Genomic DNA, 10,559 nt, shown 5'->3' on the forward strand with positions numbered 1-10,559 from the left:
CTGCCTGAGAAAGGGCCCCGGGCAGGCAACAAAGCATCTGTATCTAAAAGCTCTGCCTTTTTTTTGCTGTGAAGTCCATATGTGCTCCAAAGATTTCACGATGAGACTGGGGTTTTGAAAAATTGGAAAACCAAAGGCCGTAAAGATCTCCCACGGGAAGGTCTGCTCAACAAGATGGCTCTTTGGCAGCAGTTGGTTAGTCAGGATCTTGTCCAGTTCACCGCAGGGGCCCAGGGCAGCAGATCCACCTTTGGGTGGCAGGGCACAGGGGGTCTCAATACGGCTGATCCATGGAAAGCCAGCACAGGAGCAGAAGGTTCTTACTTGTCACCCCCTGTATTTCCCTCTCTCCCTGTACGGTGGGGCCCACTGGTGTTCTTTTGACAGTCATTAAAATCACAGACGTGCTTGGCATTGGATTTTTCAGAGGGAACCTGTACCTTTCTGAGGACCGGGAGGTCTGTGAGCAGTGAGACCCAGTGGCCCCAGATGGGCTTTTTGTAAGACAAATGCTTAGAGTGAGTGTTATGGAATTTCCTTTTTAAACATGTACTCAAAGTTTGGAATAAAATTTGTGCTAATAAGTTATCTGGGCCTGAAATAAGGATGGTCTTTTTCAAAAGCTGAGTGGGTCAGGCGTTCACTAGAAAGGACTGCTGACTGGAAGTGGGTAAGGCAGGCAGCAGTTCACAGAAGAGACCCTAAGGCTGCCTCAAAAACTGGCCCTGTTCTCATAGAACAAAGAGGAAATTGTCTCTCAGAGGAATTCCTGGTGAGAAATGGTATTCAGAAATAATGTGGTTTTCCAGGAGGCTGATTGTGTGTCAGGAGAAAGGTTGCTTCTGGGTGTTTCATCAAAGGAAATGGAGCCTTCTGTCTCACTACCCCCACCCCCTGCAGTCTGAACTTTAGACAAGTGCAGATCCCACTAAGGCTGTGTTCTCTCTGAGATCCAAGAGACTTGCAGAGCATTCTAGCTTTGCTTATTCTCTAATTCTGGAAACCTGCTTTGAAATAGGAGCTCTTCCTCGTTCCACCTGCCCTGACTCAGCCCAGAAATGCATCCTGGAGCCCTGCTGCATATGGCTACCCTTCCCTTGGCTCTCTGCTGCCCTCTGCTGGAATGGTGCTGCCGCCACCACTAGGATTTGTCGCCAAAGCTTTCTAGGGCTCCTGGCCAATTCTTGATACTTGCAGAGATGCTGACAAGCAAGTTGCAGACTTCAATGACTTGTAACTGAATACTAAGTTACAATCAATGCTGTATTATCACAGAATGAGCAACATGACTGTATTAACAAGCAATTGATGAAGATAGTTAATTATCAACCAAGAAAGAAAAGACAAATTTCTTGTACTTAGAGGGAAATAAATGCCTATCGATGGCTATACTAAGATATTGTGCTCATCTTTTATGCATACAATGAGTTAGACAGTTTTTCTCTGCAGTGAGTTTATAACTGTATCATCCAGGGAAAGTAATTATAAAATGAGAAGGTTCAAGGTAAACCCCACAAAGAGAGTAGCAAATAGCAGTGGGGCTCTGATGAGAAAGAGTTCCGATTCAGTTAGAGATCAGGGGAGGTCTCAGAAAAGTAGAGAATGCAGTTGTCTGTGAGGAAGTCTGAGTATTCCATCCAGGGAACAGCAGGAACAAGATCTAGGATGGTGGGAAGAAGAGAGATGGCATTTGGAATTGGGGAATGGTCAAGTGTGTGCAGAGATTAGCGCATATATGGCCTGGCGGGGGGAAGCTGGGGAAGACAGGTAGGAATTTAGTTCTTTTTCCCTTTTATCCTACATTCTGGTACCGTTTTAGAAGTTACTTACTGTTATTCTGTGTGTGTGTGTGTGTGTGTGTGTGTGTGTATGTATAAATACATATACATATGTATATATATACACACAAGTATAAGAGATCCATATGTATATCTGTACTCATGTTCATAAAAAGAATGGTATTTGGTTGCTTTCGTTGGGTTTCGTGGAGACTAATACTGAGATCTATTAAATGTTTCGCATGAAATTGGATTAATAAGGACTGTGGTACAGTAATAACTTGAGGGATGAATCATTCCCCCCCACCTTTTTCATTTTTTTAAATGTAGAATAATGCCAGATATGAAGACTACACAAAAGTGAACATCTAAGTGTGTAATTTTAGATGTTGTAGTTTAGCAGTGTCCCCCACTCCCAGCCTTTTCAAAATGATTGATATTTCCTTCAAGTCACTCTTAATCTACAGGTTCCCCCTCCATGCTTTTATTTTCCTCAAAATTTATTGGTAGCCTGGGGCAACTTGACCTGTGATTGGGATCTTGTGTTTGTGTGTGCATGTCACCTTCTGTGTTCCTCTGAGCTCTGTGTTTCCTGCAGATTGGAAGCCAAAACACACTTGGTTTGAACCTTTTTGGCAAGATGCTAGGTGAAGAGACTTCTTTTGTCTCATAACCTCTGACTGTGATGTTGGCAGCCATTGATTCTCAATGTCCAGATCCACTAGTTCACTGGGCTTTGAGAAATGGTGATATTCTGAAACTATCATTTCTTTTCATTTCACTTGTTAGTTAGACTATATCTTTAAGGAGATGCTTTCCCATGGCAGTAGTTCTTTAGAGGAAGGTAATGCTAACATCCTATGCAATTTTGGGTTACTCAAAGTCTCCTAAGCCTAGACTCTTAGCAGTCAGCTCTCTCAGGATTTTACAAAGCCCAAGGTGGCCCCAGAGACATTGGCCCATTTGTTACGGCATTGCGCACTTGTAAACCCAGAATCCAGGGGCCCTTACCCTCCCTGGTGATCCACTCTCCATGGAGTGAAATGGCTGTTTCTGTTCATACAGCAGACTAGATGGTCGGAGTCATCTTCCAGTTGAAAAACACCAAAATGCCAGGTAAATGTTTTAAAAATGTATTGTTAAGCTTCTGTAAAATCTGCAGAGGTCAAAAAAGAATAAAAGGAAAGCTGGAATCTTGTAAGGTATGTGAATGACAAAGCTGGCTTCTGCACAGAGGGTTTCTGCTGAAATATGGAGACCACGAGCTTCCTCTTTGATAGTTGCAGGGAGCTTAGGGGGTAGGAGAGAAGAGTAGGCCATGCCTGGGCGGGGCGGGGGGGAGTTTATGAGGAGACCCTTCTGCATAAGGACAGGGATCCAACAGGCTGCAGTCTGAGGGAAGCATGAGTGAGAAGTAAACCCAATGTACTGCAGAGGACAGCAAGGAGACTTGACTATTGCAGCCTTGACACCAGATGGAAGGGAATAAAAACTCTTCTCTGAGAATCTGCTATGACAAGCTGGCTCTCTTAGTTGTGGTCCAAATTTATGTAACCTGTGTGGCTAAAAAAAAACCCCAAAAAACCTCAAAGAGATCATTAAATTTAGAATGGCTGTCAGTTCATAGTACCTCCAGGGAAATGGCAGAATCAAACATCAACCTTTTTTTGGAAGAATGCAACCTCAGCAGCAGCTTCAGAGACTCCCTGTAGAGAATTTCCTCACTTCCAAGTGAGCAAGTAATTTCAGATAAAAAATTTTAAGTGGGGGGTGGGTGGGAATGAGGCACATGACTGAGGCCCACTTGAAATGATAGATAACAGAAATAGACCCTAAAGACGTTGGATGTTGGAATTATCAGATGCTAGCTATATATATGGACATATTTAATGTGTTTAAAGAAAAGCTTGAAAATATGATTGGAAAAGACTGCCAAGGAATGTCCAAGTCAATTTGAAGAAATAGAATTTTTAGCAATAAAGTATTAACTGAACATAAAAATCCCAAGGATGGTTTAAATATCAGATTTTAGGTGAAGCTGAAGAGAGAAACGGTGAACTAGAAAATCAGTTCAGAGAATTATCCATAATACAGATCAGAAGGGCAAAGACACAAGAAATGAGAGAGGTACAAAGACTTGGAGAGAGAGGATCTAACAGACCCTCCCCAGAATTCTAGAAGGAGACATGCCAGTGAGGGTGACATTCAAAGAGACAATGGCTGAGAATTTTCCAAATCGGACAGAAGCAACCAATCTTCATATTCAGGAAGTCTAAGAAATCTCCAGTAGCACAGATAAAAAGAAATTTACCAACATACCTCAGAGGCAAACCATAGAGCATCAGTATGAAGAGGAGAGCTTAAAAATAGCTATATTAAAAAGGAACAGCAATTAGAGAAGCTGGATTCTTAACAGCAAAAATGGAAGCCAGAAGACAATGGCATAATAGCTTCAATTTGCTAAGGGAAAATTCAAACTAGAATTCTATACTCAGAATATTTCTCAGGGAGCCTGGGTGGCTCAGTCGGTTAGGCGTCTGACTTTGGCTCAGGTCATGATCTCACGGCTCGTGAGTTCGGGCCCTGCGTCGGACTTTGTGCTGACAGCTTGGAGCCTGGAGCCTGCTTTGGATTCTGTGTCTCCCTCTCTCTCTGCCCCTCCCCCCCCCCCCCCCCCCCCCCCCCGCTTGTGCTCTGTCTCTTTCTGTCTCTCAAAAATGAATAAATGTAAAAAAAAAAAAAAAAAGGTAACATCAGACTGGATTAAAAGTAAATAACATACTGTTAAACGAGGCATCATGACCCAAAAAGCTGCAGAGAGGATAGAGAAGCTGGTTACTGCATAAAGATTAAAGGTCTAGTTCACTGGGAAGTTATAATTTTAAACATGCTTGTGCCCGATAACACTGCATCACACTATTTAAAGAAAAACAGCAAATTCACCAGGAGAAAGAGATGAATCCATCAAGATAGTGAAAGATTCTGCCATCTCCCTTTCTGTTAAATTTTGGATCCAGAAGACAAAAATCCGTGAGAGAGAGATTTGAATAGCACAATTAGCAAGCACCGGAAGAAGCATGTATGAACAATTGGAGAGTACCTGTTTTTTTTTTTTTTTTTTAGAACATACAATTTAATAAAATTTTCTACATGCTAGATCACAAATCTAGCTTTTACAAATTTCAAAGTTTCGGTATCCTATAGAATACACTTGCTGACGATCCAATTGTGGATCTAAATAGCGAACACTAGAAAATTATCACTCAGCATTCAGTGACTCAAAGATCTCTAGATGTTTTAGGCAGAAAAGGAATTGATTCTGGGAATTAGATGATTAGTCTCTTATAGTCAGCATAAGGATGGGTCTTTTTAAAAATCCAGTCACTGTGTTTTTTTGGTTGGAGGATTTAGTCCATTACATTTAAAGTAATTATTGATAGTTATGTACTTATTGCCAACTTGTTAATTGCTTTCTGGTTTCTTTCTGTTCCTTTCTTTTGCTTTCATCTCTTGTGTCTCTTGTGTGTTGACTTTCTTTACTTGGATTCCTTTCTCTTTATGTATTTATTTTTGTCATTATTATAGGTTTTTGGTTTGTGGATACCATGAGGTTCATATGTAACACCTTATGTATACAGCAGTGTATTTTAAGTTCATAGTTGCTTCAATTTAAACACATTCTAAAAGTACCACATTTTTTACCTCCTCACCCATGTTTTATGTATTCGATGTCCTACTTAAAATTTTTAATGTTGTATATCCCTTACCTAACTAATGTAGATGTAGTTTGTTTTACTGTTTTTGTCTTTTAACCTTCATACTACCTTTATTAGTGATTGGTATACTACCTTTACTGTATGATTGCTTTTTAAAATGTTTATTTTTGAGGGGTGCCTGGGTGGCTCAGTCTGTGCTGACAGCTCAGAGCCAGGAGCCTGCTTCAGATTCTGTGTCTCCCTCTCTCTCTGCTCCTTCCCCACTCGTGCTCTGTCTCTGTCTCAAAAATAAATATAAACATTAGAAAAAATTATTAAAATGTTTATTTTTGAAAGAAAAAGAGACTGTGAGCAGAGATGGGCAGGGATGGGCAGAGAGAGAGGGGGACAGAGGATCTGAAGCAGCTCTGTGCTGACAGCAGAGAGCCTGATGCAAGTCCTTGAACTCACAAATCGTGAGATCAAGACCTGAGCTGAAGTTGGATGCTTAACTGACTGAGCCACCCAGGTGCCCCTGTGATTGGTTTTAATAAGGAAACTTTCTCTTGCTTAAGTTTCTTCTAGTCATGTTTTTTCTTTTTTGCTTAAGGAGTCTCTTTAACATTTCTTGTAAGGCTAGTTTAGTGGTGGTGAACTCCTTTAACTTTTGTTTGTCTAAGGAGATTTTTTCTCTCTTCTTCAATTCTGAATGATAACCTTGCCAGGTAGAGTTCTCTATGATTCCTGGACCTGGATGTCTGTTTTCTTCCCCAGATTGGGGAAGTTTGCAGCTATTCCTTTTTCCAATAATTTTCCTGCTTTGTTCTCTCTTTTCCTTCTGGGGTCCTTACAGTGAGAATGTTAGTATGCTCAATGTTGTCACGGAGGTCCCTTAACTTAACCTCACTTTTAAAAATCTTTTTTTTTCTTTTTGCTGTTCAGTTTGAATGATTTCTGCTACCGTGTCTTTCAAATAGCTGATCTGTTCTTCTACATCTTCTAATCTGCTATTGATTCCCTGTAGCATAGTTTTCATTTTAGTTATTTTTCAGCACTGATTGGTTCTTTCTTATATTTTCTATTTTTGCTGAAGTTCTGAGTCTGTCCATTCTTCTCCCATCTTTATGAGCATCTTTATGAGCATCTTTATGACCATTACTTTGAACTCTTTATCAGATAGATTGCTTATCTTTGTTTCACTTAGTTCTTTTTCAAGGTTTTGTCTTGTTCTTTCATTTGGAACCTATTCCTCAGTCTCCTTTGTTTCTGTTTCCCACCTCGCTCCCCCCCCATGTATGTTTCAGCCTAAAGGGCTCCCTTTAACATTTCTCATAAAACCAGTCTAGTGCTGATGAACTCCATCAGCTTTTGCTTGTCTCTAAAGTTCTTTGTCTGCTCCTCAGTTCTGAAGGATGACTTTGCTAAGCAGAATAGTCTTGGTTGGCAGTTTTTCTTTTTTAGCACTTTGAATGTATCTTCCTGCTTCCTTCTGGCCTGCAAAGTTTGTGATGAAAAATCTGATGGGGTTGCTCTTGTATGTTATAATTTGTTTTGTTTTGTTTTTTACTGCTTTCAACATTTTTTCCTGACTTTAACTTTTGACCATTTAATGTGTCTTGGGTTTATTTATTTAAATTAGTTAATTAACTTAGATTTTATTTTTAAGTAATCTCTACACCCAATGTGGGGCTTGAACCCACAACCCTGAGATCAGGAGTCGCATGCTCTACTGACTGAGCCAGCCAGGTGCCCCTTGGGTTGGGTCTTAGATGACTCTTACAGATACTTTCTGGACTTGAATCTGGGTGTCTCTTTCTATCCCTAGGAAAGGGAAGACTTTGGCCGTTATTTCTTTGAATAATGTTTCTGCATCTTTCTCTCCCATTTCTCTTTCTGGGATTTCCATAACGTGGATATCGGTCTTCTTGATGGTGTCCCAAAAATCCCTTAAGTCACCTTCACTCTCTTTCTTTTTTTATTTTTGTTCCTCTGCTTGGATGAATTCAGTGGTCATGTCCTTGAGTTCACTGATCCATTCTTTCGTTTGATTTCTTCTGTTTAAACCTGCTATTGAACTTTTCAGTTCAGTTATTGCATTCTTCAGCTCCGTGATTTCTGTTTGGTACTTTTAAACTATTTTCTTTGCTGAAATATTTGTATTGTCCATGTATTGTTCCTCTGATTTTGGTGAGCATCTTTATGACTGTTATTTTGAACTCTTTGTCATATAAATCACTTCTCTCTCCATTAAGATTTGTTTGGGAATTTAATCTTGTTCTTTTGTTTAGAATATATTCCTCTTTTCCTTCATTTCCTTGGACTCAGTGTTGGTTTCTGGGCATTAAATAAAACAGCCACTTCTCCCAGTCTTGACAGAGTGGTCTTGAGTAGGTGATAAACCTCATCAAGGAGCCTGGCTCCTGGTTGTCCTTCATACCTTTGTGATTATCCAAGCTGTCTTCTTTGTTCCTAGTGGCTCCCAGCAGTTGAGGATGTGCCAAGACCCATCAGTGTCCCAAAGAGGGGAGGATCACAGTCAGTACCTAGATTCAGGCCATTTGGAAGCCTTACTGACCTTTAGGCAGCAGCTGGAAAATATGTAGGTAGGCCCCTTCCAGGGAAGAATTGTGAGGTAGGTATTTTTACTTGCTGCCTTTGCACTGGGCCTGGGTATACAGCTGTGGGAAGGTGCTTCTGAGCCTATTAAGAACTCCTTGTTTGCTATAGTCCTATGGGACTCTTTTTTTTTTTTTTTTTAATTTTTTTTTTCAACGTTTATTTATTTTTGGGACAGAGAGAGACAGAGCATGAATGGGGGAGGGGCAGAGAGAGAGGGAGACACAGAATCGGAAACAGGCTCCAGGCTCTGAGCCATCAGCCCAGAGCCTGACGCGGGGCTCGAACTCACGGACCGCGAGATCGTGACCTGGCTGAAGTCGGACGCTGAACCGACTGCGCCACCCAGGCGCCCCTGTCCTATGGGACTCTTGATGCAAGTCCCATTGGCTCTTGGAGCCAAGTGATCCAGGAGCTCCTCCTCAGGTGGCAGCAGCAAACACTGGGGCACTAGACGTGTATACAAACTCCTTCCAGGGAACTACTGGTGACTTGGAGTGGGCTAGAGAGAAAAAGCAGGGGAGCTGTCCGTAGACCTCCTTGGTCTCTGCAGAGAAGCTAGCTCCTAGATGTGTGCTAAACTAGAAACCTTACCCTCAGACAGCCGTTACTGAAGTATGCAAATAGACCCGTTTTAGGAAAAGACTGGGAGATGGGCATTTCTGCCTGCTCCCTCTGCTCCGAGCGCTTGGGGGGATATCCATGGCAAGTGCTTGTGCCTGTTTTTGTCTGCTTGTTTGCTTACTGTAGTCTTGGGGATCTCATGGATGCAAGCCCTGTTGGCCTTCAGAAGCAGGTGTTTTGGGAGCCTGTCCTTCACACGAGAGTCTTAAATTTGGGGCTGTAAATGTAGAGTCTAAACACTTTATTCATCAGAGAGAGCCTGGGAGTTGGGGATTCCCTCCAATTGCATGGCACTGTGCTGCCATGGTGAGACTGTGTCTCAGCCTCTTCTACCCATTTCGTGTGGTATTTTCATTTGCTCAGTGTGTGGCGGCCACTCAGGTGGTTTCTGCATTTCTCTCGGGGGGATTTGCTCCATGTGCAGTTGTTCATTCAGCGTGTTTGTGGGAGGAGAGGAGCTCAGGAGCCTCCTGTGTTGCCATCTTTGAAGACCGCCTGCGATGATGTTTACTTCCGTTCCACCTTTTAAATCATGTGTAGACGCATCCGGTGGAAGGACTTAATTCACTTTCAGCTGCAAGGGAATCTGACCAATGAACATTTAACTTTTCAGGCTTTGCAGGATTAGAAGACGACTAGGAAGAGGTTTGGCATGGATGAGAAATGCCAATTTCCCAAGTCCTCCATAACTCATGGGTCAAAGAGAATAAAATCATGATGTGAATTTAAAATTATTCAGTATCGGACAATAAAATATTATCTATCAAAACTTGTGAGGTACAGTGAAAAAGACACTCAGAAATGGAAAGCTTAAATGTTTGTCGGAAAAGATCAACATTAATGATCTAAGATTCTAACTTGAAAACGTTAAGAAATAGCATATCCTACCTAAAGACACATAATAATTGAGAAATAATAGCAGAATTATTGACATAGCAAATAGATACAACAGAGAAGGTAAATAAAACAAAGAATTGGTTCACAACAATAAAATAGATGTCTGGCAAAATTATCCCATATCAGGGAAGAAAAGGGAGATTAAATAAAAGGAATGAAAAGGGAAATAGAACTATAGATGCTGTAGACATTATGGTAGTAAAAGGACATTATAAAAAAAACTTTTTGTCAATACGTTTGAATACTTCGTTTAAATTATTCATAGGGGTGCCTCGGTGACTCAGTCAGTTGAATGTCTGACTCTTGATTTCAGCTCAGGTCATGGTCCCAGGGTCATGGGTTTGAACTCTGTGTCCGGCTCCATGCTGAGCCTGGAGGTTCTCTCCCTCTACCCCTCTTAAGATTCTCTCCCCTTGCCCCTCTCTCCTATTCATGCTCTCTCTCTCTCTCTGTCTCTCTACCGAAAAATTATTACATTCACAGAAAAATACAACTTACTTAAATTGACCCAAGAATATGTAGAAAAAAAATCTTATGTTACTTAAGTTGAAATCTGTTAATATGAGCCCTTAAAGAAAACATCAAATTCAGAAGGTTTTATAAAAGACTTTTAAAGTTTTTTATACTTTCAAAGCCTAGATAATTCTAAGTAAACCCTTTCACTTATTTCAACTTATTTCAGCAAGAGCTGGCTTTTTAAATATAACTATCCCTATTTTTAAATGTTGGCAACTATTGAAACATTTTTGTTGGTGCAGGCAAAACAAAATATGTCTGTAAGCTGGTTTTGGCCCATAGTCTGCCACTTTGCAACCCTTGATCTAAATTTTACAAAGAAGAGCTGATCCAAGTCATAGAGCAATTAAATTGGACAATTTAGGTCTAACATGAAGAAAACTTGTGGAGAGAATTGTGAGACACTCGCATGCATTTCCAGAGGTGGTTGTAG

The 10,559-nt window shown here is 41.0% G+C and overlaps 1 non-coding gene across 1 annotated transcript; it reads right to left on the minus strand.

Annotated features, from left to right (window-relative positions):
* Positions 1–7,148: 7,148 nt before the first annotated feature.
* On the minus strand, positions 7,149–7,221 carry TRNAR-CCU (transfer RNA arginine (anticodon CCU)). Its single transcript has one exon. It is a non-coding gene; the product is annotated as a tRNA-Arg (tRNA).
* Between the last annotated feature and the right edge of the window lie 3,338 nt (positions 7,222–10,559).

This window comes from Puma concolor, chromosome A2 (genome assembly GCF_028749965.1).
Source record: "Puma concolor isolate L17-30 chromosome A2, mPumCon1.1.hap2, whole genome shotgun sequence".
Classification (NCBI taxonomy): Eukaryota; Metazoa; Chordata; class Mammalia; order Carnivora; family Felidae; genus Puma; species Puma concolor.